This window comes from Salvia hispanica, chromosome 4 (assembly GCF_029641045.1).
Source record: "Salvia hispanica isolate PSC_SH4W2 chromosome 4, Shi_PSC_v1, whole genome shotgun sequence".
Classification (NCBI taxonomy): domain Eukaryota; kingdom Viridiplantae; phylum Streptophyta; class Magnoliopsida; order Lamiales; family Lamiaceae; genus Salvia; species Salvia hispanica.
The window spans coordinates 31,135,782-31,159,995 of NC_142695.1; the positions used below are offsets into that span (position 1 = coordinate 31,135,782).

General features: G+C 34.9%; 1 pseudogene across 1 annotated transcript; it reads right to left on the reverse strand.

The window, feature by feature from the left end:
• Positions 1-1,992: 1,992 nt before the first annotated feature.
• Positions 1,993-5,422, reverse strand: LOC148928437 (shikimate O-hydroxycinnamoyltransferase-like; annotated as a pseudogene). Its single transcript, XR_016137625.1, has 2 exons — positions 4,851-5,422; positions 1,993-2,959 (listed from the first exon to the last, which is right to left on the reverse strand). The product of XR_016137625.1 is annotated as a shikimate O-hydroxycinnamoyltransferase-like (transcript).
• Positions 5,423-24,214: the final 18,792 nt, after the last annotated feature.

Sequence of the window (24,214 nt, forward strand, 5' to 3'; positions counted from 1 at the left end):
GAGTGGCATAAACAATCTTTAATCGCTTTCCTAGTTTATGTTTACTTTCTTTCTTTGTTGGATATGTTGCAAACATTTGATCTTGTTGCCTTTTGAAGTATTTCGTTAATATCCGAACGTTTAATTATGATGATCTTATTTCGTATCTCTCTTTGGTTTGAATTTGCTTCCATCTGCCTAAGAAAGTTAGATCTAGTTGTCGCTTTTAATTTCTAAGTGTTTGGCATGTTCTCGTTTGAGTGGGCTAATCTGGAGTTGTTGATCGAGATTTTCAGTTCATGTTTCAATTTAAGTTTTCGTGCATGAGTTTCATGTTTTGCGTTGTCATCACCACCTTGCTTGTTAGCTAGTAGGAGTAAACTGCAGTTTAGCCATTAATCTTAAGTTTAAGCTTTTTAATTGATGGATCTTGTGTCTCAATTTGTTGATCTGAGTTCATCCATGGAGTTTGAGTTCATGTAATTTCTGTTAATACTTGTTGAAGAAGAAAACATTACAATCTACTTTTGCTTTGGATCACTTTTGCTTTTTAGTTACTTTTTGCTTTTGTCCTTTACTTTTCAGTTGTACCCTCCAGACCTGTCAGAGTAGCCACCTAGCCACCAAATATACCCTGCTATTCTAAGTTTCCTTATTTAGTAACTATCTACTTTCCACATGTCTCTGAGATACTTTGTCCCCTATTTTCACGAACGCAACCACATGCCAGTCACTTTCACACCCACTAGTCAGTAGAGTACCATCTTTAGTTTCCGTCTAGGTAAAACCTCAACCCAAAAGCGTGGTAGCTAACCAAAACCTTCCCAGATTATCACCGCAATTATCCGAACATGTCCATCTCTGTGGGATTCGACCCTTACCTCCAGTATACTAGCCAGTAGAAGTGGGTTGAGGAATTTTTTTGATATACCAGGTTCCGGTCGTCGTGCCAACGACTCAGCTGGGTTGGGACTTTAATCCTGATCAGTTGGACGCACCTCTCTTAAATTAACACAGACAACCGTGACCCACGAGAATATCAATAATGTTAGTGGAGATTGGGTCCACATTATTGTAATGGTATAAGTTGTTACTGTTAATGGTATAAGTTGCAAACAAAATGATATGTACGGTAATATGTTGTTTGAATTTTTCAAATTTAGAAAGTTCATACTTTTTTGGGACGGACGGAGAAAAGAAATAGTTCATATTCTTTAAGGACCGAGGAAATAAAAATCAATATGTACTTTTTTTTCACTATAACATATTTAGAGCCTTGTAGAAGGATGGCAATAACCCATACATAAACATTTATTAGCATTATACTTTGCGAAAAAAAAATTGTATTAATTAAACTTGTGATAATATTTTACCTGAGTTACAAAACTTTATAATGTTAAAAAAGTTGGCCACTTAATTTTGTTTCTTGCGTCATAAATTTAATAACATTTATTTGTCCCACTTGCTTTTCACAAAACATTTAGCTTTTTTCACAAATTTGTCCCACTTGCTTTTCTTCCCATGCCCATTATTTTCAGTAAGGTTTTCCTTCCTAAATCGTCACGCTCACGCGGCACTCTTGCTAAATTAGTTATAAGGAGGATTGTTATTTTTAGAATTAATATGAACACGAAAATATTGTACTAATTGATAACAAAAACTAAAAACATAAAAATAGATCAAGTGACACATTAAGAATTACAATAATCACAAATGATTAAATGGATAAGTTTGAGTGTTATTTGCATGTACTTGTATTTCATGTGAATTTCACGTGTTAGTTGTCTACATACCTATTGAGATTGACACGCATATCCATTTCTGACCAAGATTTGAAAGTTGAAACTATCTTATCCTTTAAAGCCCTATAATCATTCTCTAAATGCTAAATTAATGTTCCCTATCGCTATAACTTATTTTCTACGAAAAATATTTATAATAATTTATTTGTTTCTTATCGTGTTGAATACATAAATACGTTTGTCGAGACTCCAAGACTTGCCAAGCCAGGAATTAAACACCAAAATGGAATTGAAGCATAGAATTAAAATCCTTAAAGATGATAAACATAGGTTATATATATATTGGCAAGTCAAATCTGATAGAGCACTTTCTCAAAGACCTTCATATGATCCGCCCGCATGGAAATGGCGACGGATAGGCTCCTGTCGTTGGTCGGACTAGGCAAGACGTAGGCCAGACCCTCGTACGCGATGCCACCAGGCCCCATAAAGATGGGCCTTCCCCAGCCAAAATCAGCATCATGGACCGGGAGCCTCACCCAGCTGGTTATCCCGAGGTTAGGGCAACAATAGGTGTGGGGCCCTCGAACAAGCTGGGCGAGGTCGGGCTGGATCTCCAAGTAATCCAGAGCCGACCTCAAGTAGTCATTATCCATTTGGGCCAATCCATTATGGATCTTACTAGCGCCGTAGCAGAGGGGCTTAGACTCCAGGTCCCGTGCCAAGGCTACTGGCGTGGCATTGAAAATGACATTGCCAAAGTAGCCAGGAGGGAGCGGGGGCTGGAGCCTTGACCGCCCCTCTACTGCGGTGTATAGCTTTGTGAGTTGGTCATGTGGTAAAGCACGTGCCTTGCAGGCACAACGCCATATGTGGGCCGATAGTAGCTCATAGGTGCTATAAGTCACCGATTCGCCCTCGTCCTTGGACTTGGCTTTCAGAGCATCAAGTAGTTGTCGCGCTAGCTTGAATATCGAAACCACTGGCTCATCCATACCTCGATGAGTCGTTGTCGTCTTCATGGCCGGTGGGGGATGGTACTCGATGTGCTCGAATTGGGGCCGAGGGGGGTTGCGCATCCGGAGGAGGGTTCAGTCGATGAATGGCGGGAGGGTCATGTCTAGCCCCCGAGCCATATCGGACCATGTGTTGATGAAGTGAAGCCCGGAATATCCGTCCGCCACACGGTGATGTATTCCCACACCTAAGGAGACTCCACCACATTTGAAAAATGTCACCTGTATGTATAATAACCAACTTTGAATTGTTATTCACACCAATCATTATATAAACAATATTCACTATAGTCTATAGTTTATGATATACTCCATTCGTCGTGTCCACTTTTTTTAGACAACAGATTTTAACAAATTTTTAAAAAAAAAATAGTTGAAAATGTTAATGAAATGTGAGTGAATAAGTTATTTTGTAACAGGTTTTAAGAAATGTGAAAAAAAAAAGTGAATTGAAAATGTTCATGAAATGTGAGTCTTACTTTATAGTAGTATTACAATAAAATGTAAGTGGATAAGTTATTGACGTATGAAGTCTACTTACCAATTATAATAAATTAAAATGAACACTTAATAAAAGACAAAAAGAGTATTATTCCAACAAAATTGTAAATTAAGACGTTTTCAGGAAACGTGCATGGTCAATTTCACTAGCAAAGGAGACTTCAATATACTGATATATAAAGATAGGACCACATTCCACTAATTGTAGAATTAGATACTTCAATCAATCTTTATGATTCAATAGGATGTTCAATTAATCAATTTAAACTTAGATCGAACAAATTTTCATTTTTTTAAATCTGTAACTGAATATCCAATTGATAGTTAAACTTACATAGGTTGTATCTTCAATAAAAGTTGAGTGAATCTTCAAATTTCCCCTATTGATAGATCGGAACCCAATTTAGTACTCCCTTCGTACTTCATTAATTAGCCAAAAAAAAAAACTTTTAGTTTATCTCCAATTAATTGATAATTTTAATTTTTATTTATTACTTTTGATAATTGATCACACATTCTACTATCTCATTTAACTTAATTTAGTCGAGCATTAATTTTAAAAATAAATATGAATGTGATGAGTTAGTCAAAAGTGGAGTTCCTTACTAAAAGTAGGAAAACATAAATAAAAAATTTAATTGTGGATGGACAAAAAGGAAACTTGAGACTCTTAATCATGGATGGAGTGAGTCTATTTTTTTACTTAATTGAGTTTATTATCAACTTTTTTAATAAATTATGTCAGTCCTTTTGGTGTACTTTCTTGATTTAATTAAAAAAAACTATTTAAAGTGCAAGGAAAAGTTTATTTTACTATCAAAAACTTGGATTTAATTGCATGAGCTTAAAGTTCGAATAAACAAACCGAACATTGCATTTCTTCATTTTAAAACTTAGTATTTGTAAAACCCTCCATTTGGAGTATGTTTTTTTAAGACCTGTTCATGACTTTAAGGATGTGATATAATTTTTTTTAGAATATAAAACTATAATTATTATTTGAAGAGAATTATTTTGAATTTAAAAACTATTTATAAAATTAAAAGCTTAATCCTTTTAGAATTGGTGGGAATATAATTATCATAAAAAATCAACAATTGATTCAGTATACTCCCTCTGTCCTCCATTATTTGTCCTAGTTTCCGTTTTAGTTAATCTCTTATTGATTTTCTCATTTCATATTTACTACTTTTTAGTAACGAGCATCACATTCCATTAAATCATTTAACTCGCATCTTATTGTAAAACTAAGTATAAAACAATATGACTCATATATTACTAACTTTTTAAATTCACTTTTTTTTATAATTTTTTAAAATCTGTGTCGAGTCAAAGTGGAACACATATTAAAAGACGGATAGAATATTATTTTTTATAAGTGTATATAACAAAATGTCCCCACAAGCTGACACATTTGTTTTAGACACACTATTTAAAAATTGATATATTTAATAAGCTAAGCGGAAAGTAAATAAACTAAGTAATAATTCATGATATAACATAAAAAAAATGAAAGTGACTCATCAACCGTGAAATGACGAGAGTATTGTTTTATCAAAACTTTTCCATTGGAGGAAGTGTTTTCACTAAAAAAAAGAGACCAAAAACACACCTGCACCACGAGAAGAGGGAATGTGGATATTCCCTGAGAGTAATCCACCGGCGGAATGAGGCGGCGGAGCTCTAAACTCGGAGCAAAATCACCGTAATCATCCACCGCACCGTCGGTCTCAGCCTCCACAAACAGCACGCCCTCAGCGTCACAATCGATCTCAATCCGACCGTCCTCATCAACCTTAAGCCTCCCCGCCACGGGGTAGAACGGCACCAATGCGCGGCCGAGCGCCGCCCTCATCACTGCCGTGTCTACCGCCGTGGTGGGGCGGTAGAAGTAGACGCTGGGGGTGTGGAAATTCGGCACAACCAAGTCTACACTTGAACTCCACAGGCTGACCGCCGGAGTCTCTGCCGCCGGCCGCACCACCGTCGAGTGCTTCACCTCAATTTTCATATCTGTGGTTTAGTATAGTTGATGAAATTTGAGGGGAGGTTGGTTTAATATGTTGAGCAGAAGAAAGGGAGATCGTCGAATTTATGTTATCAGTAAAGCAAGAGAAATAGAAATAAAAGGTGATCAAAGTATTATTGATAAAAAATGAGTATTTCTAAAATACTAGAAAGTTTTTATTCAAAGACATACCAAAATAAAAATAATTTCTTTTTCGAAGGTCTCAAGGGACTGATATTTTCAAAAATTGTACTTTTTCGATTGACAAACATGACTATACAAAAAAAATTGTACACACCTTCTGTTTTTCAAAAATAGCCATTTTTTAAATGAAACTTGTTTTAATGCATAATTAGTAACGAATGAGCGAGATAGAATGAGAAAAAGGATTAAATTAGTGTTAGTAAATAAAGGTTCCCACCTTGGAAGAGTTTTTTTTTTTCAAATTTTAAAAGTGCAAAAATTTGAATAGATGGATCCAAATAAAAATAGTTGGTATATTTAAAGGACGTATAATATACTACCTTCGTCCCCCAAATTTTGACACAGTTTATCATTTCGGTCCGTCCCTGAAAATTTGACACACTTCACTTTTACTATTTTTGGTAGTGAACCTCATATTCCACTAACTCATTCCTACTCACATTTTATTATAAAACTAATACTTTAAAAGTAGGACCTACACCCCATCAACTTTTTCAACTCACTTTCGATTACATTTCTTAAAATTCGTGCCGTGTCCAAGTGTGTCAAAATTTGGGGGACGGAGATAGTAATATTTTTTCTCAAACTTATATTTTTTCCCTATGAATATTGTGTTATGGATCCATCACAGTATGTGTTATCAATCATTCACTGCATTCATCATCTATGCATGTTTATATTTTATCTGATACATAAAAATAGACACTTTTAAAATGATAGAAGTTTTAATATACAATTGACAAAATAAGAGAGATAGAAGAGAAATAGTGATTGTAGTATTTTTAGTGGAGAATGTAGTTATCAAAAATAGAAGTAGATCATTTTTATTAAACATAACAAAATGGAAAGAATATCAATTTTTATGTGACGAAGATAGTAATGCCACTACATAAAAGTTGAGAATGAAGAAAAATACGCAACTAGTTGATCTGGTGGTACTCTCACTGTCTCACAATAAGAGTCACATTTCGCTATTTAGGTCTGCCCCACAAAAAGGATCGCATTCATTTTTATTATAAATGGTAAGTACCTTCTATAATCCACTAACTCACTTCACTCTCACTCTATTATAAAATCAATATAAAAAATGACCCCATATTCTATTAACTTTTCTAATCATATATTCCTTATACATTTCTTAAAATCCATATACACACCAAACGTGACTCAAAATGTAGTTTGGGAATCTTCTTGAAAAGTCGACAACGCATTCCAAAGTACATGGTCCCAATTCTAAGTGTACATCTTCTCCAATAAAATATCATCAATGACCTAACTTCCTAAGTACTACTCCCTCCGTCCCGCTTAAAATGACACGTTTTCTTTTTTAGTTTGTCCCAACTAAGATGACACATTTCCTTTTTTTAGAAATTTTTTCTCTCCAATTAATACACTCAACCACTTTTTCTCAATCCTATTAAAATATACATCTTTCTTTATCTCTCTACTTTAATACTTACACCCACCTTTTCTCTCTCTAATTAAACATTTTAACTAATAATTCCTAAAACCCCATGCCGGCTAAGCAATGTATCATCTTAGCCGAGACGGAGGGATTACCTTTTATAATTTGATGTTGAGCCACAGAACCATTTATCATTAAAATTTAAAACCAAATTTGCAATATGAAAATTCTAATCTTGTATACTCAATGCAACGTCCTCAAAATCAATTTAGATAAGAGAATTCGTCGGATATTTAATCCCATGAAGGTAAAGTGTTGTGTAACACCATATTAAGTGTGGAAGCGTGGAAATTAGAGTTAAAATTATTACATTACTCTTCTGGTTAGGGAATAGTTCCACAGTAGTTGAGTCATATGCCCTTTTTTGTTTGTCTCAAAGTAGTTGAGTCATTTTTTTTTCCAGTAAAAACTTTATTCCCCCTCTTACTTTACACTCTCTTAATCTCTCTTACTTTATCTATCTATTACTTTCTTCTCTCCACTTTAATCTTAAATAAATTAATTTTTAAAACTTCGTGTCCAAAAGAAATGTCTCAATTACCTTAGGGTGAAGGAAATATGATCCATTCCTAAGACATCATCATACGTTATTTGGTTTATTAATGATTGGATAAATTAGATTAGGAAACACGAATAAAATAAAAGAAAAATAATATGTTATGTGTTTTAAAATAGGAAAGAGAAATAAAATAAAAGAAAAAAAAATTAATTAAATAATTAAAATATTTTCAACATAAATATGAATTACTTTTATTAGGACGTATGTAAAAAAGAAAAGCGAGTTATCATGATAAAAGGGTACCATATTTAATTATTTATATAATTGGCCACTATAAATAGATTCTAAAGGGTTTGTTCAATTTGAATGACTTTCTCTTATTATTTTGTACTTTCCCCATCTCATTAACATATGAGTAATTAAAATGACAGAATAATTAACGCATAATTAGTAATGTAAGAAAGATGTTGAGAAATATAGTTAAAATAGTGCTAATGAATAATGCGACTTACATTATTATTAGTGTTTAATGAATTGTAATGGTGAGCTATGACATAGTAATATAAATTTTAAATAAATTGATATATGGGTAATGAGTTGAGGATAACTTTCCACAAAATATCCATATTTTAAAGGGAAGCATGAAAATAGAATGTGCACATATTTTTTGGGACGAAGGGAGTATAATGTTCTACTTAGGCTTCGTTTGTTTAGAGTTAGTGTCCACAGTAGGACTGCCTCAGCGGGCGGTGGTGGAAGAGGCGGTCTCGGCGGTTGATACGCTTGGATTTTGCACTATTTTAAGGCCACTTTTGGCCGTTTTGAGTGTTAAAGTTCCATTAAATGTTCATTAATTGCATATTTTCTATATTTTGGTATTTTAATGTGTTTGTGAGAAATGTGCATATTCGAGCCTAAAAAGATAGCTAAAAGTCGAAGTTGGAGATCTGGAGCTTTCGAGACGTCCAGCGGTCCGCTGCAACTCAGCCAGCAACCGCTGGCAATGACCGACCGCTGAGCCAGTAGCGGTCCGCTCCGGGAAAGTTGTGCATGAAAAGAGGAACACGCCCACGACCACTGGGGTGTACGCAGCGATCGCTCCAAGTGATCTAGAAGCTACGGCATGATTGCCAACGACCGCTGTTCAAGAGGCAGAGGTTACGGATCAACCCACAGCGACCGCTGGCCAAGGTGCAGCGGCCTGCTGGTGAAACGCGGAGCACAATTTGACCTACTTTCTCCCCAAGATTTAACATACTTAGCCACCTTTTTTCCTTAACTAATGAGGATTGAAAAATTCAGCTATATATACCCCCTCAAACCTCTTCAAAAAGGATCTTCTTTCTGCTACATAATTCCAGAGTATAATATTTAAGAGTTCTTACCTGTTCATCAAGGTGCAAGGGTTGGAAGAAGGAATTAAGAAAAGATCAAGACTACAAGGATTCAACCTTTGGGTTTTATTTGATTTATTTCTTATGTTCACTTTGTTTTCCCTACAAACTACTCCTGTTTTTAGATTATTCTATCATGTGTAACTAAATTCATAGGATTCTAGGGATGTGTTAGTAACGACTTTAGTTATACAATTCCGTTTTGCTATTTAATATCCATTTTGTTCTTACTTCGTTTCTTCTCTAAGTGTTGGATAATTGCTTCATGTTTGAGTGACACATTCTGTGATGATTTAATAGAACTTGCTACATAATCGTGAAAATAAAATAACTCAATTACCTTAGGACAAACAAAAAGGAATACAACTCAAATACCGTGGGACAGAGAGAGTATATGAAAAATAAATACTGTCTCATTTTCATGAGAGAATATTTATTTGAAATTTCTCATAATAACTATCTTAGGACGGATGGAGTATTACTTTCTCATTCAGTTCACATTTCAATTATAGAAATTTTATTATTATAAATTTGTTTTCATATATTAAATTATTTTATTGTAATAACATTGATGATTTATATCGCATGATAATTTGGACTAAAAATTAACAAAAAAGGGTAAATATTTGAAAAAATAAAATAAAATGAAAAAAAAAACTAGATACTAAATTATAAAATGATCAAATATAAATTTATTTTAAAAATTTTATAGTAATTTATTATATTATATAGTAATTATTTTATAATTATATATAGTAATTTAATTGTGTCGTGTGTTAATTAATAATACCTTAAATAATTCATTATCTAGATCAATGATATTTTCCTAAAATAATAGAGTAAAAAATATTCAACATTAAATATTAAGAATAAATTAGTCATAATATTATATATATCCTAAAAATAGAACTAAATTAAAGGGTAATTTGTATGCAGAAATTTTGTTAATTTATCTTTTCTTTTCACCTTTATAGGTTATACTCAGAGAGTCTCGAATTTATAAAATGTAGTGTGTTGTGATGTAAGGTATTGCGTCGAATTGCTAAAAAGGAAACACCTTAATTGTGCAACTCTAAAGTTTGGTGGGATGGAAATAGAAAAAGATGTATAGTGATAGTAAGTGATAGTAAAACTTATTTGTCAAAGGATGAAAGTTTGTAAAATGGAAAGGGAAAAAGATATACTCCCTCTTTTCATTTTTAATGATAAATTAAGGATTTAATAATTAGTATGATTACTTTAGTATTTTAATTGTAATAAGAGAATATTTGCTTAACTTTAATATCTTAATTAAATATAAATTCTTTACAATAGAAATAAAATGCAAGTAATTTGGAATTAGTCAAACAAGAGATGTACGAGTAGAATGAGATGAGATAGTACTCCCTCCGTCCCAACTAAGATAACATATTTTTTAGTCGGCACGAGATTTTAGGAGTTATTGGTTAATGTGTTTAATTGAAGAGAGAAAAAGTGGGTGGAAGTATTAAAATAGAGAGAGAAAGAAAGATGAATATTATAATAGGGGTGGGAAAAAATGGAGTTTATTGGTTAATGTGTCTATTTGATGAGGGACCGAATTAAAAAATAAAGGAGTTTATATTTAATATAAATATAAGCTAGGGTTATGGTCACCAGACATCTGAAGAATGTTAAATATCTCTGTATTCTCTTGGCAGACTATTGTAAATGACGTCTCTGATCGTTTGGAAGATCCATAGCCGCTGCAAAGCAATTTCACCGTTCAATTCTCGATGGATCAAGGTACGCTTCCGCTCTACAGCTTATGCTCCTTCTCCGTCGTTCTCGATTAATCATCATAGAGAGCTTTTTGTAATTGTTCACTCAATTATTCCAACAAGAAATTTTGTCTAAAAGACAGTGCAATAAAGTATCCTTTAAAACGAGAAAAATTCAAGTCTTTAATAACAATTTACAATGTCCAATAGCCTATAGAGCGTTAAACCTCAGATAAACATAGCAACAATAGCGAAGTCTAGACCACCGGAAACTTTATTAAGGATGTGCTTAAATGCCGGGCCATTCCTGTATGTTGTAGCTTTGCCAATAAACCTACGTAATTCTTATAACAATCTGGATCGAAGCGTTAACGACATCTAGATAGTCCGAATATATGACGTGATCATTGTTAGCACAATAATATCTGATCCAATCGGAAGTCAGACGAATTATAGACCATGGCAACAAAGTATAACCTGACTAACTGGATACTCTCCCATGTTCAAATGAAAAAAAAAACATAATAAACGTGTTAATATATTTAATATAGCCGGTTCTTTTAAGATAAGACTACTCCTTGGTGTTATTGTGTATTACTATCTACTTATTATTCTCGAAAGACGTTATATATTAAAAGTTACCATTGTAACTTAATTTTAATTTCGATAATAATTTTGTGTAACAAAATCACAGATGAAAATATTCTAGATCTATTATTTTAATAGATATACAACGACGCTTCGGCATTATGGGTCAATTAAGTTCAAACAGGCTTCGGTAGTTTTCTTTGAATTTATGAATTAATTAGTCTATAGACTTGTTCCTTTTAAAATTTTTTGTTAATACTAGTTCTCTAGTTATTTTGGGGGTAATTTGAACTGTTGACCTAATGGTTGGAGGAGAATCATCTTACTAATGCTTAATCATCTAATAGAATCATCTATATAGTGTGTGTTCGGATGGACAGATTGTAGCCCAGAGATAATTAATCCCGTGTTCGGATGGACATATTTTATCCACAACTTCATCCAAGACTTAATCAGAGATGGATTGTGCCACGACTCGCTGTCTCCGCCTCCCCCCTCCGACAAAACTGTGTCTGTGGGGGAGCAAATCATATCCACGTCGGAGAATGATAAAGAGTTGCAAGAAATATAAATGGGCTACCCCAACTCCATTAGTATGGGGTCTTTTGGGGAGTACCCCAAAAGCAAAACTGTGAGGGCTTTAGCCAAAACGGACAATATCATACTAATATGGAGTTCGGGTGTGCACCACCGATCCCTAACATTTATTCCTTTTCTAGCCTTTATTTTTCGACAAAATCGATCTCTGCCATTGCCTAATTTTGCAAGAAATCAGGCTATACAACCTATTTTCTGTCATTTGGGTATTTCAAGAATGTGAAGAGATGAGAACAAAACCAAATTCCAAAATAGGTACTGCAGTAATTTTATCTCCTCATATCTCACAGTTGTACTGTTTGAAAGAAGAAGTCGAAGTAATTTTTCATTTGTTGTTTGGAAGAGGAATATCTGAGGGTGGGTGTATTAGTAAATATACCTTAATTTACAATATTCAGACCAAACATGTTTTTATTTAGATAAATTGTCGTATTAACCGAACAAAGTTGTCAACCAATGAACCAATATTCAAGCAGAGCTATGAAATTGCCGTAGCCGTTTTGTATTTCTCTTTTCCCAGAATATCACTCTAGAGGATTGATGCTCTTTTTTAATTCTGAGTTTTGTTGAAAGAGAGTCATGTAAGTTCAAGTTGTAATGTTGTTCCTTTTCAATTTAAAAACCTCTACTTTTGCAAACTAAGTTTGAACTCGAATCAGGGAAAGCAAAAAAATGTGATATTCTATATAACAAATGAATTTGTGTAGATGGTGGTAGGCAGCATTGCCGTCATTTAATTTTTGAAGTGATGTATTATACTCAATTAGTCACTAAAAAATAGACAATATTTGAAACAATATGGATTCTAATATACAATTGGTAAAGTAAGAGAAAGGTAAACAGAAAAACTTATTGAAGTATTATTTAGTGGAAAATGAGACTCATCTCATTAGAGAGAAAAATTTTTTTTAAATAGAATTGATTTATATTTAAGGGAATCCCAAAATGACAAAAATAATTTATTTTTAAAGAACAGAAAGAGTATTTTTTATTTATTACAGATAAATTCGTGTTATTTTGTATAGTTATTCTTAAATATACTATCAGGTTTTCGAAATAGGTTAATAGTGAAAATAAGCTAAAATATGAATCATGGCATATCGCGTCTTTGGTTGTGAATTATAAAGAACTAAATCTAATTCACAACTAGACTATTACTTCTATTACTAGAAGTAATAGTGTTAACTCCCGCGCTATGCGCGACTTAAAATAAATTATGTCTATAAATTTGTCTTTGTGAATAAATTTAATAAAATAAGTAACAACAACATCACGTAAGATTTAAAAATTAAAAAATGTACTCCCTCCGTTCCATAGTAATAGAGTCATTTTGTCATTTTGGTACGTTCCATAGTAATAGAGTCATTTCTCTTTTTAGTAAAAGTTAACACATTTTTCCACACCTACTTTACTCTCTCTTACTTTTCTCTCTCTTCACCTCTCTACCTTTTTCATTTTCCACTTTATTCTCCATTTACTTAGAGCATTTCCAATGGTCGGCTAGCGACCGGCTAGCCGAACCATTGGAGGCGGCCAGCGCGAAATCGGCGAGCGGACCGGCGTGGGCTGGCCGATGCGCTGGCCGATCGGCTAGCCGCCATTGTGGCGGCCCGATCGGCCAGCGGCGATTTTTGTTTTTAAAAAACCTATATAAACGCGATTTTCGTTTCATTTTCATTTGCACCACTTGTTTTAACGAGTTTTCTCTCTCTCTAAAACTTTCTGTACAAGAGCATCATCGAGCGATGAGTAACGCGGGTGGTAGCGGTGGTGGTAGTGGTGGGGATGCTGAGGAGTACGAACGGAGGATGAATGAGGCTATGAATGCCTACATGAACCGCGAGATGGAGCGGTACATGCGTATGGTGGAACAGCAGGCGATACCTCGCCTTCCACGGGTTATCCACCACCGAGCAGTGATTGATCGGGATCACGCCGCTGCACATTAGCGGCTGTACGATGACTACTTTTCAGAGAACCCGCGGTTTCCTGCCAACATGTTCCGGCGGCGTTTTAGAATGCGCAGGGAGTTGTTTATGCGCATCGTTGGCGCATTAGAGCGTCGATATCTGTGTTTCCGCTTTAGGCACGATGCGGCTGGCAGACCCGACCACACCCCTATTCAAAAGTGCACGGCGGCAATCAGGCAGTTGGCCTACGGAGGCGCGGCAGACATGTGGGATGAGTACCTCCACATCGGTGAGTCGACGGCCCTTGAATGTCTAAAGGATTTCTGTGGGGGCGTGATAAACGTTTTCGGTGATCAGTACCTTCGAAGCCCTACTCCCGAAGATTGTTAGAATTTGATGCAGATGCAAGCATGGGTTCCCCGGGATGTTAGGCAGCATAGATTGTATGCATTGGGAGTGGAAGAACTGTCCGACTGGCTGGAAGGGGGCCTACACGACCGGCTACAAGTCAAAGAATCCCACGATAATCCTCGAGGCCGTAGCTGATTACCGGCTGTGGATCTGGCATGCGTATTTTGGGGTAGCCAGGTCGAACAACGACCTCAACGTCCTGAACTCGTCTCCCCTCTTCAACGAGAAGTGCCAGGGCGTCGGTCCAGCCGTCTCATTTGTGGCCAACGGCAACCGGCATAATATGGGCTACTACTTGGCGGATGGGATATACCCTCGGTGGCCGGTCTTTGTGAAGACGATCAGGCAAACAAGTGATGAAAGGAAGGCCTACTTTGCGGAACGATAGGAGTCGGCGCGCAAGGACGTGGAGCGCGCATTTGGTGTGCTCCAGTCTCGATGGGCGGCAATTAAGGGTCCAACGCGTTTGTGGGATGTCGGATGCGTTTCCCAGATAATGTACGCCTGCATTATCCTGCACAACATGATCGTCGAAGACGAAGGCGTATAACTGACTAGTTGGGCCAATGATGATGAAGTCGGTCCAAGCCACGGAACGGCCACCCCTAGTGTACGACGTGGGGTACCTCTCGATGAAGCCGACCGCCTCAAGGAATTTGCCAACATGCGCCAAATGGATGCTCATATTCAACTCCAAAAGGATATAATTGAAGAGTTGTGGGCACGGAGGATTGCACGGCGATAGTTTTTTTTCTTTATTATGTACCTTTTTAAATGTAATTTTTTTTTTTATCTATGTACCTTTTTTAAATGCAATTAATGAATTTTCCTGTATATGTCTCGTAAATTTAATTCCGTAATTTAATCGTAATTTTAATTCCGCAAATGTAGTATTTTTTGAATTATTTTATTGCGGCTGGCCTATGGCTGGCCTAAATCTGATGTGGCAGGTGGATTTTTAGTGCTGCTGACGTGGGAGAGGGAGAAACTACTGGCCGATTTCTGGCCGAAGTACCATTGGAGATGCTCTTAACTCACCTAACACATTTTTCTTAATCTCCGTGCCGAAAAGAAACTCCTCCATTACTATGGAACGGAGGAAGTATATACTAACCATATGTTGAATAATTATAAATATAAAATTAAATAAGCTTGAAATTAAACCAATATAGAAAAAAAAAATTAATTACAAGGTACCAATTGAAAGATATTCTATAACCATGAGTCTATAGACTACAATGTAGTACTTATTTGTTCTAATAGTATTTATTATTTTCATGAATATAAATCATGAACAAATAATATAAATGACAAATCATGTGATAAATAAATTTAGTGGCTTTGCATTTCTCAATTCTCGACTAGACGTCAAGTTCGCCGATGCCTACGAGTTAGAGGTGCTTCTACTCGATAGGATGAAAGTTGTTTCATTTTCAGAGATGTAATGTCAATCCGTATCTGGTCTTGCAGGAAGATGTATACCTCGACTCGATTTGAAGAAGACCATTATTTGCTTTTTTTAACCTTTGCTATAGTTATTGTTAATTTACTTTTCTAAATTTGGTTTATTGTAATAAAGAATTTGCTTGCTAAGGCTACAATATTTCAATAATCGGTACATTTGCCATTGTTATAAATCACATTATATATATATATATATATATATATATATATATTGGGGTGCGTTAAAATGACAACACTCTTAAAATGACACTGTGACACCACGCTAGACTGCAATATTATAAACGCTAGACTGCAATATCCAATACACTAGACTGCAATCTATAGATTGCAGTCCAGCGTATTGGATATTGCAGTCGGAACAAATTGCAGTCTAGTGTATTGAATATTGCAGTCCGCGAAAATTTACCCTTGAGCAATTTTTATGATTGCCACATGGCAGCTTATTATTCGTCCATGTGTACAAATGATTGGCTAGGAATGGTGGTATGGTGTTACTTTAAGAGATGTTGTCATTTTAACACAATCCTATATATATATATTGAAATAGTTATAAACATATTATTTAGGTTTAAAATATTTAATACTCTCCCCGTCCCAAATATATAAGGACATTTTCAATTTTGGACTGTTCCACAAAAATATCCTTTTCTTTTTTGGTAATTTTCTCTTTCTACAAGACAGACCTCATTCTTCATTAACAATCCTATTATATTTCTCTTACCTTACAAATAATACCAAATGTCTATATTTTTATGAGATCGGGGAGTCCTTTGCAGTAAAATAGATCCCACGTATATATCCATATGACCAATGTAAATGGAACTGTCAAGAATCCAGACTAATAATAATGGCACGGACAAGGTTATACGAACTTGAGAGGGATTGAACCTTAATGTTAAGTAATGTGGTCACGCTAGCCGAAAATAATTGGTCAGTTATTAATATGGTAGGTTGTTAATGTGATTTAATATTACAAGGGGGCCCCTCATTTAGAAGGGAATGGATTCACTCAACACTAACTCCATTTCAACAGCTGAAATCAATGATAGTTTCATAGTTTACAATCGTAAAATTATTCTTACAGGACGGATTGAGTAGTAATTAAAATATACAAGTAAATAAAAATACTTAATCTATGTAATCATATTTATCGTGTTCAATGCTATCAATATTTATGTGAAACGTGATTACTTATATTAATTATATAATGAATTAGTTTCATATTTTACAATTGCAAAATAATTTTTTCAGTTTATGGAAATATAATGGGAGATTTAAGTCATACTCCCTCCGTTTCGCCAAGTTGATGCGAAACTTGTCGGTACGGAGTTTTAGTAAAAAATATTGGGTGTGTTAAATAAATAGATAAAAAAGTAAAAGAGAGGAAAAGGTACAGAGAATAAAGTATAAAGTGAATAAAGTAGAGAGAATAAAGTAAGAGAGAGTAAAGTAAGAAAGAGAAAAAGGTTATCATGTATAGAAATGACTCAACTATAAATAAATTTCGTGAAATAAAAAAATGACTTAACTATGAAGAAACGGGGAGAGTACCATTTAATGCGTATATATATATTATGTATGAGTGTATAATATGGTTATGCCTAGTAACGTGATATTCATAATTTCCATTTAAAAAATTTTGTCTGGTAGGATGTGTGGAGGTGTAATTTCCAGCTTAAGTAAAATTTTGTCTGGTAGGATGTGTGGAGGTGTAATTTCCAGCTGAAGTAAAATTTTGTCTGGTAGGATGTGTGGAGGTGTAATTTCCAGCTGAAAGTGGAGTCATGTAGATTTCATTTGTCAATATATTATAACAAGGGTAGTGATAAATTAACAAAAATTGTGTATACAAAACTGGATATTTTAGGTATTTTATATTCATAATAATTTATACATTACATATTTACCCTTTTATAACTATTTAGGAAAGATTAAGTTTCTAAGTTCAATAGCTGCACATTTAGGAAAGAATGTCATAAAGCTACATAATTATAGCTAAATCAAAATTAAAAAGATAAATTCATCACATTCTTCACCGAACATTTTTGAAAATATTGGGTACGTATTGAAGAATATTAAATTTCTTCTATTTTCCAACACTCAAATACCTTATCCAATAAAATTTAATGAATAAATTTACATATAAAATGTTAGTAGTCATTTAAAAAAGATCATATGATGAATTTAAATTTTTAATATTGTCATCCAACTAATTAAATATTATTATTTTAATTTTTAGTATCACCATTCAACTAATTGAAAATTATTATTTCAATTAACCAGTAATAAAAATAAACTAAAACGTTAAAGTTATTCAAAATAAATTATTTAATTGTGTAATAAAAATGACCTAAACTATATGTAAATACACTTAATTAATTAGTATTGCCATTCAACTAATTAAAAATCAATTAACGCTATTTTGTTGAGTATTATATATCTTGAACTCAAAAATTATGAAATTAATATAAAGTAGTAAAAATTAAATTAAAATAGATAACGGTCATGTGTAGCCAACTATTTTAATACTCTTATTAGTAAATTTTAAAATTGTAAATTATAAAATAACCATAGATTTATGTTAAAATGACAACTCCCCTTAAAGTGACACCGTGACACCACTTATACAACAATATTATAAACGCTACACAACAATCTATAGATTGTTGTATAGCGTGTTGGATATTGCTGGCCAAGAAAAATTGATGTATAGTGTACAACATATTGCTGACCGTCTTTTTCAGATTTTTTTTGCCATGTGGCAGCTTATTATTCGTCCACGTGTACAAATGATTGGCTAGGAATGGTGGTATGTTGTTATTTTAAGAGGTGGTGGCACCCTAACACTCCCCAACAACCATATGTATATTTACTTAATTTCTTAGTATTATCATCAAACTAAATGATGATCATTGAATCAAATTTTTTGTGTATTCAATATCTTGACTTAAAACCATAAAATAAAAATAAATTTGTTACAAAATAATAAAAATAAATTAAAGTAATAACAATAATCATTCATGTTCAACAATTTTAAAAATTTTAGTTATAAAAATGACAATATATATAACATATATACTTAGTTTCTTAATACTCTCATCCAACTAATTGATGATGAGTACGTTGATTTTTTGTGTACTAGAAAATTGATTAAATGATAACAATTACTCACATTCAACAACCTTAGTATTAAATCATCGTAATAAATATAAATTATAAAAATGACTACATGTATATAGTTTGTTTTAGTACTATCATCCAATTAATTGACGATCATTGCGTCGATATCTTTGCATATATACGATTATACTCTACATCTTGACCTAAAAATCATGAAATAAAGAGAATTTTGATAAGTAATAGTAACAAAAAAAAATAATGATAAAATCATTCAAATCGAATGATTCTTAAATTATAAATTATGAAAATAACCGCAGTATATATATATTTAATTGTTTAGTACTATCATCCAACTAATTAATGACAATTAAGTCAATTTACTTATGTACTCTTCTTGACTGAAAAAATATGAAACAAAATTAATAGTCATTCACGTACTAATTTATTGTTATTAAATAATTCTAAAAAGTGACTATATTTATTATATATTTAATTTTTTATTGTCACCCAACTAATCGGTAATTATTAGATCAATTTTCTCGTTACCCTACATTATTTAAAAACCATGAAACACAAATAAATTCGATACGTACTACTAAAAAAATACATTAAAGCGATATTAGTCATCCGCATCGAAAAATTGTAAATTATAAAATGACTAAAGTAAACATTGGAATCTATAAAAATGATTAGAATATGTACTTAATTCATGAGTATAGTCATTCAACAAATTAATTATCATTAAGTCAATTTCATTTTATTCTCTATATTTAGAATTAAAAAATTATGAATGAAATTAAAATTGATATAATATTAAAAAATAAGTAAATTAAAATGATTTGCATTGAACTATTTCATGATTGAATAATTCTAAAATTATAAATATAAATGCAACTACATGTACTTAATTTCTACTATAAACACCCTGCATGTATGAAGAAAGAAATAATGATTAATATTTTCTTAATATAAAAATACCCATCACTAAAAGTAAATTAAAATAACAAGTATTCATACATATGCTTTTGGGTATAATGAAAAAGGAAACCGGCTAAGGAAAAATAGTATTAAAAGAAAATAGCAAAAAAATAAAAAGATAGTGCAAGAAATGTTAAATCATTATGGTTATAATATTTTCTCATGTATTCCACATATCAATTTATAAATTCTTAATTATTTTAATTTATTTTTTCATATATTAAATTATTTTGTTGTCACAACATTGATGATTTATATCGCATGATAATTTAAAATAAATAATTAACAAGAAAAGATCAAACAAGAAAAAATAATACAAATGACAAAAAAACTAAATATTAAAGTATAAAATGATCAAACATAATTTTCTTTTAAAAGATATATGTTACTTTATTAAATTATATAGTACTAGCAATTATTTTATAATTAAATATAGTACTTCAATTATCTAGTGAGTTAATTCGTGGAGTATTACGATAAATAATTCATAATCTAAATCAGTGCTGTCAATATTAAATAAGGATGAATTAGTCATAAAATTATATCCTAAAAATAGAACTAAATTAAAGAGTATTTTGTATATACAATTTTTATTAATTTATCTTTTTCCTTATACAATATATTATAAGTAGGACCCACCATATCAGGTGGTATACCTAGAATAGAGAATTTTATCTCACTAAAGTCACGTGACATGTATAAAAAATAATACTCGCATTTCCATAACAGCATATCGCTTCTTTCATTTTAGACTATTTCATAATATAGACTATTTCTATTTAATAAAATATTTGAAAAGTTATATCAATTTAATAATATAGATCCATTATCCACTAAGGACATCCATAATGAGACGGAATAAAGTTTGCTCTAAACCCCGCTCTATGCTTCACCACATCATCATTCTATCCTCCTACTATTCCACCTGCAATAGGGCGGACCATAGCCCGCCGCCCTATAGTCCGTCCTAAGCATTTTATTTATTATTTGAATATTTAAACACTACAAAAATTGGAAAAAACAACTTCATTTCATTGAAAGTTCAAATTACAGTACGAAATAAAAAAAAACTACAATTCTCAATGGTCATTACGCTTCCAAACTTCTTCAATCATGTCGTTCATGACCTGAGCATGGTCTTGTTGGCTGCGCATTGAGGTCTGTCTAGTTAGAACCTCACTGAAGCCCATCGGTAATCCTCGAACGTGAGGCGGGGTCGTCGTGCTGGAGCTAGATCCACCTTCATCATCGGCCCAATCGGTGACACGTCCAGCTTCTTGTTAGACTATCATGTTATGCAAGATGATGCACGCATACATGACATCGGCGATGACTTCCTTGAACCACAAATGCGTCGTACCTTTCACTATTTCCCACCCCGATTGGAGCACACTAAAAGCCCGCTCCACATCCTTCCACACAACCTCCTGCTTTGCCGCAAATAACACTCTCCTTTCACCCATTAGGAAGCTGATCGTCTTCAAAAAAACAGGCCACCTTGGATATATGCCATCGGCCAAATAGTACCCCATATGATATTGGCGTCTGTTGGCAGTGAACTCGATGGCCGGGCCGCGACCCCTGCATTGATCGGCGAAGAGGTTGGACGAGTTGAGGACGTTGATGTCGTTGTTCGACCCCGCTACACCGAAGTATGCATGCCAGATCCAGAGCCGATGGTCAGCGACGGCTTCGAGGATCATCGTCGGGTGGTTGCCCTTGTACCCACTGGTAAATTGGCCTCTCCACGCCGTCGGACAATTCTTCCACTGCCAGTGCATACAGTCGTTGCTCCCTAGCATTCCAGGGAAGCCGTACACCTTCTCGTGCATCCTCATTAAGCTCTGGCAATCCTCAGCAGTCGGCCTTCATAAATATGTGCTGCTATAAGCCTCCACAATTCCCCTACAAAAATTCTTCAGGCAATCGCGACCAGTTGTCTCCCCAACGAGAAGTTACTCGTCGAACATATCCGCCGTGGTGCCATAGGCCAACTGACGGATCGCAACCGTGCACTTCTGCAACGGCGTAAGTCCGGGTCTGCCGATGTCGTCTTCCCGATACTGGAAATATACATCATGTCCCCCAACGTCTAGATAATGCGGAGAAAAAGATCTTGCTGCATACTAAAATGGCGGTGAAAACTGTCGGGCCCCACCGTGGTTGATCGGCAAAATAGTCTGCGAACAGACGTTGGTGAGCTACGTCGTGCTTGCGGGGGACAAACGTCCGACGTCGAATCGGCCAAGGGATCTGCGCCGCCGCCGCCTGTTCCGTCGCTTCACGCTCGCACTCCATTTCTGTCAAGCATTCCGCCGCAACATCATTAACGCAATCGAATAAAGCCCGAGTAATGCCTTCCGATGTACTCCATTCGTCGCCGTCGGGATTTTTTTTTTAGTGAGAAAGTTGGAAAGTGAGAGATGAGAAATTGGAAGATGGAAAATGGTATGAGAATTGGGTGTTTAAATAGAAAAAAAAATTGAAAAAAAAAAAACATGACATGTACGACGCCAACGCTTTATCGCGTAAATCAGACATACTCTCGCTGCTACCCTGCTTCCTCTAGCACTTCAGGTACTCGGCTGAGAACTAGTTGAGTTGCTTCTTCACCTGGGATCCCAGTGCTTTTAGAGCTGCTCTCTCCTGCGCTGACTTGTTTGCGTTGTAGCGCGTAGCGATGCGTTCCCAGGATGCAATTTGTCTTTGGTTGTTGGCGAACACGGGTCCTCCGAAATATCAACCCAACACTTCATCAGAAGCATGGTCTTCTCGATGCTGTAGTTTGTCCTCCCTGGGGCTAATTCTTCGTTGGTCTCCGGAGGCGGCAACTTCTTGGCTCTGTACTTCATTCTTTTCTTCCTTTCCTTGGGGGCGGGGGCGGGGCTCGGCTCCATGTCGGAGAGCCAGTAGGAATCCGTGGTGAATTTCGAATCGTACTAGGTGTTCAGATCCCAGTTGGACTCGCCGGAACCCGGTGTATCGAACAACCGTTATTCGTCAGGTTCTGTACCCGGCCACTGGGCACCACCGCCGCGACCGATCATTGGAAATCCGTCGAAACTATTCGGATTTGGGAAATTGCTGGGATTCATTCTAGAGAGAAATTGAGATGGGGGAAGAGAGTGCAGTGTGAAAGGTGTTAAATTGATGTGAAAAGTGGAGATATGTATATAGAAGAAATAAATAATAGTAATGAAAACGCGTTGCATCATCCACACCCCCCACAATGGGGCGGACGATAGGCCGGACGATGCGTAATCTGAGGCCATCGTCCGCGGAGGAAGGAGAAGCCATCATCCTGATGCACTTTTTATTAGCACTAAATAAACCTGCAAGTATACAGAGTATATATAGTATAGCTAAAGGTTAGTACCGGATATCGAACACGGGGAAGACTAACACAAAGTGTCTATCCTCTACTGAGACTCAATCACTATTTGGAAAAACATTTTGGTTTTGAAAACTTTTGAAAAACGGAAAACAATAGAAAGCATAGATCAACTAAGAGCAGATAAATCAAGAGAAAGACAATAGAGATAAGGGAATCCCAGGGATGTGTGTTCACAGTTATGGTTATACAACATTCCAACTACAATACCCTAGCACCCCTAGCACAGTTATTACTTTCATAGAACGAGTCACCTAGGTTATGCTCATGCGAAACAAACGTTGATTACAAGATTGGGGTTGTCGATCCTAACACGTAACTCCAAAAAGCTCCTATGACCCTTAAAAAGTCCTCACTCTCAATTAACAGTGCCGTTTTAAAGGAAGCTAATTGTAGTGTCTACTAAGTGGATCTAACTCGCTAGAACTCTATCACAGTTATGAAGCAAGTTATATTAAATCATACACGATTGTGTCACTCAATCATGCAACATCAAAACTACTTAGGGAAGAAACAAAGTAAAAACAAAACGGATATTAAATAGAAAACGGAACTTGTATAACCAAAGTCGTTACTAACACATCCCTAGAATCCTATGAATTTAGTTGCACATAATTGAATAAGCTAAAAACATAGATTGAAGGGAAGACAATTTCAACATAAAACTAAAGCAAATAAAACCCGTAGGTTGAATCCTTGTCGTTCTTGATGTTCTTGAAATCCTTCTCCAACTCCTTGCACCAATGAAGTACTCTAGGTCTTGATCTCTACGAATTATTTTGCAAGTAGAAGTTCTCTCCTTTTTTGATGAAGCTTGAGGCCTTATTTATAGGGAAAATCCATGCCTTGTTGTAGAAGGAAAAAATCTCCAAAATATGGTAAAACTGGGCGCAAATCTAGGGCTTCTCGGATTCGCCGCCTTTTTCCGGCGGGCCGCCGCACCTTGGCCGGCGGTCGCCGCGTTGGATTCCAGAGAGTCTGTTTCCTCGGCGGCGGACCGCCGCACATCCTCCGGCTGTCGCCAGGCGAGACTTCTCTTCTAAGCACATTTTTCCGAGGCGGACCGCTGCATTGATCTGTCCGCCGGGCGCCGGCGGTCGCCGGTCGCCGTCTGACTCCAGATTCCCAAACTTGGCGTTTTGGCTCCCTTTTTTGGCTCAATCATGCACATTTCTCACAAAACACGTCAAAATACCAAAATAGACAAA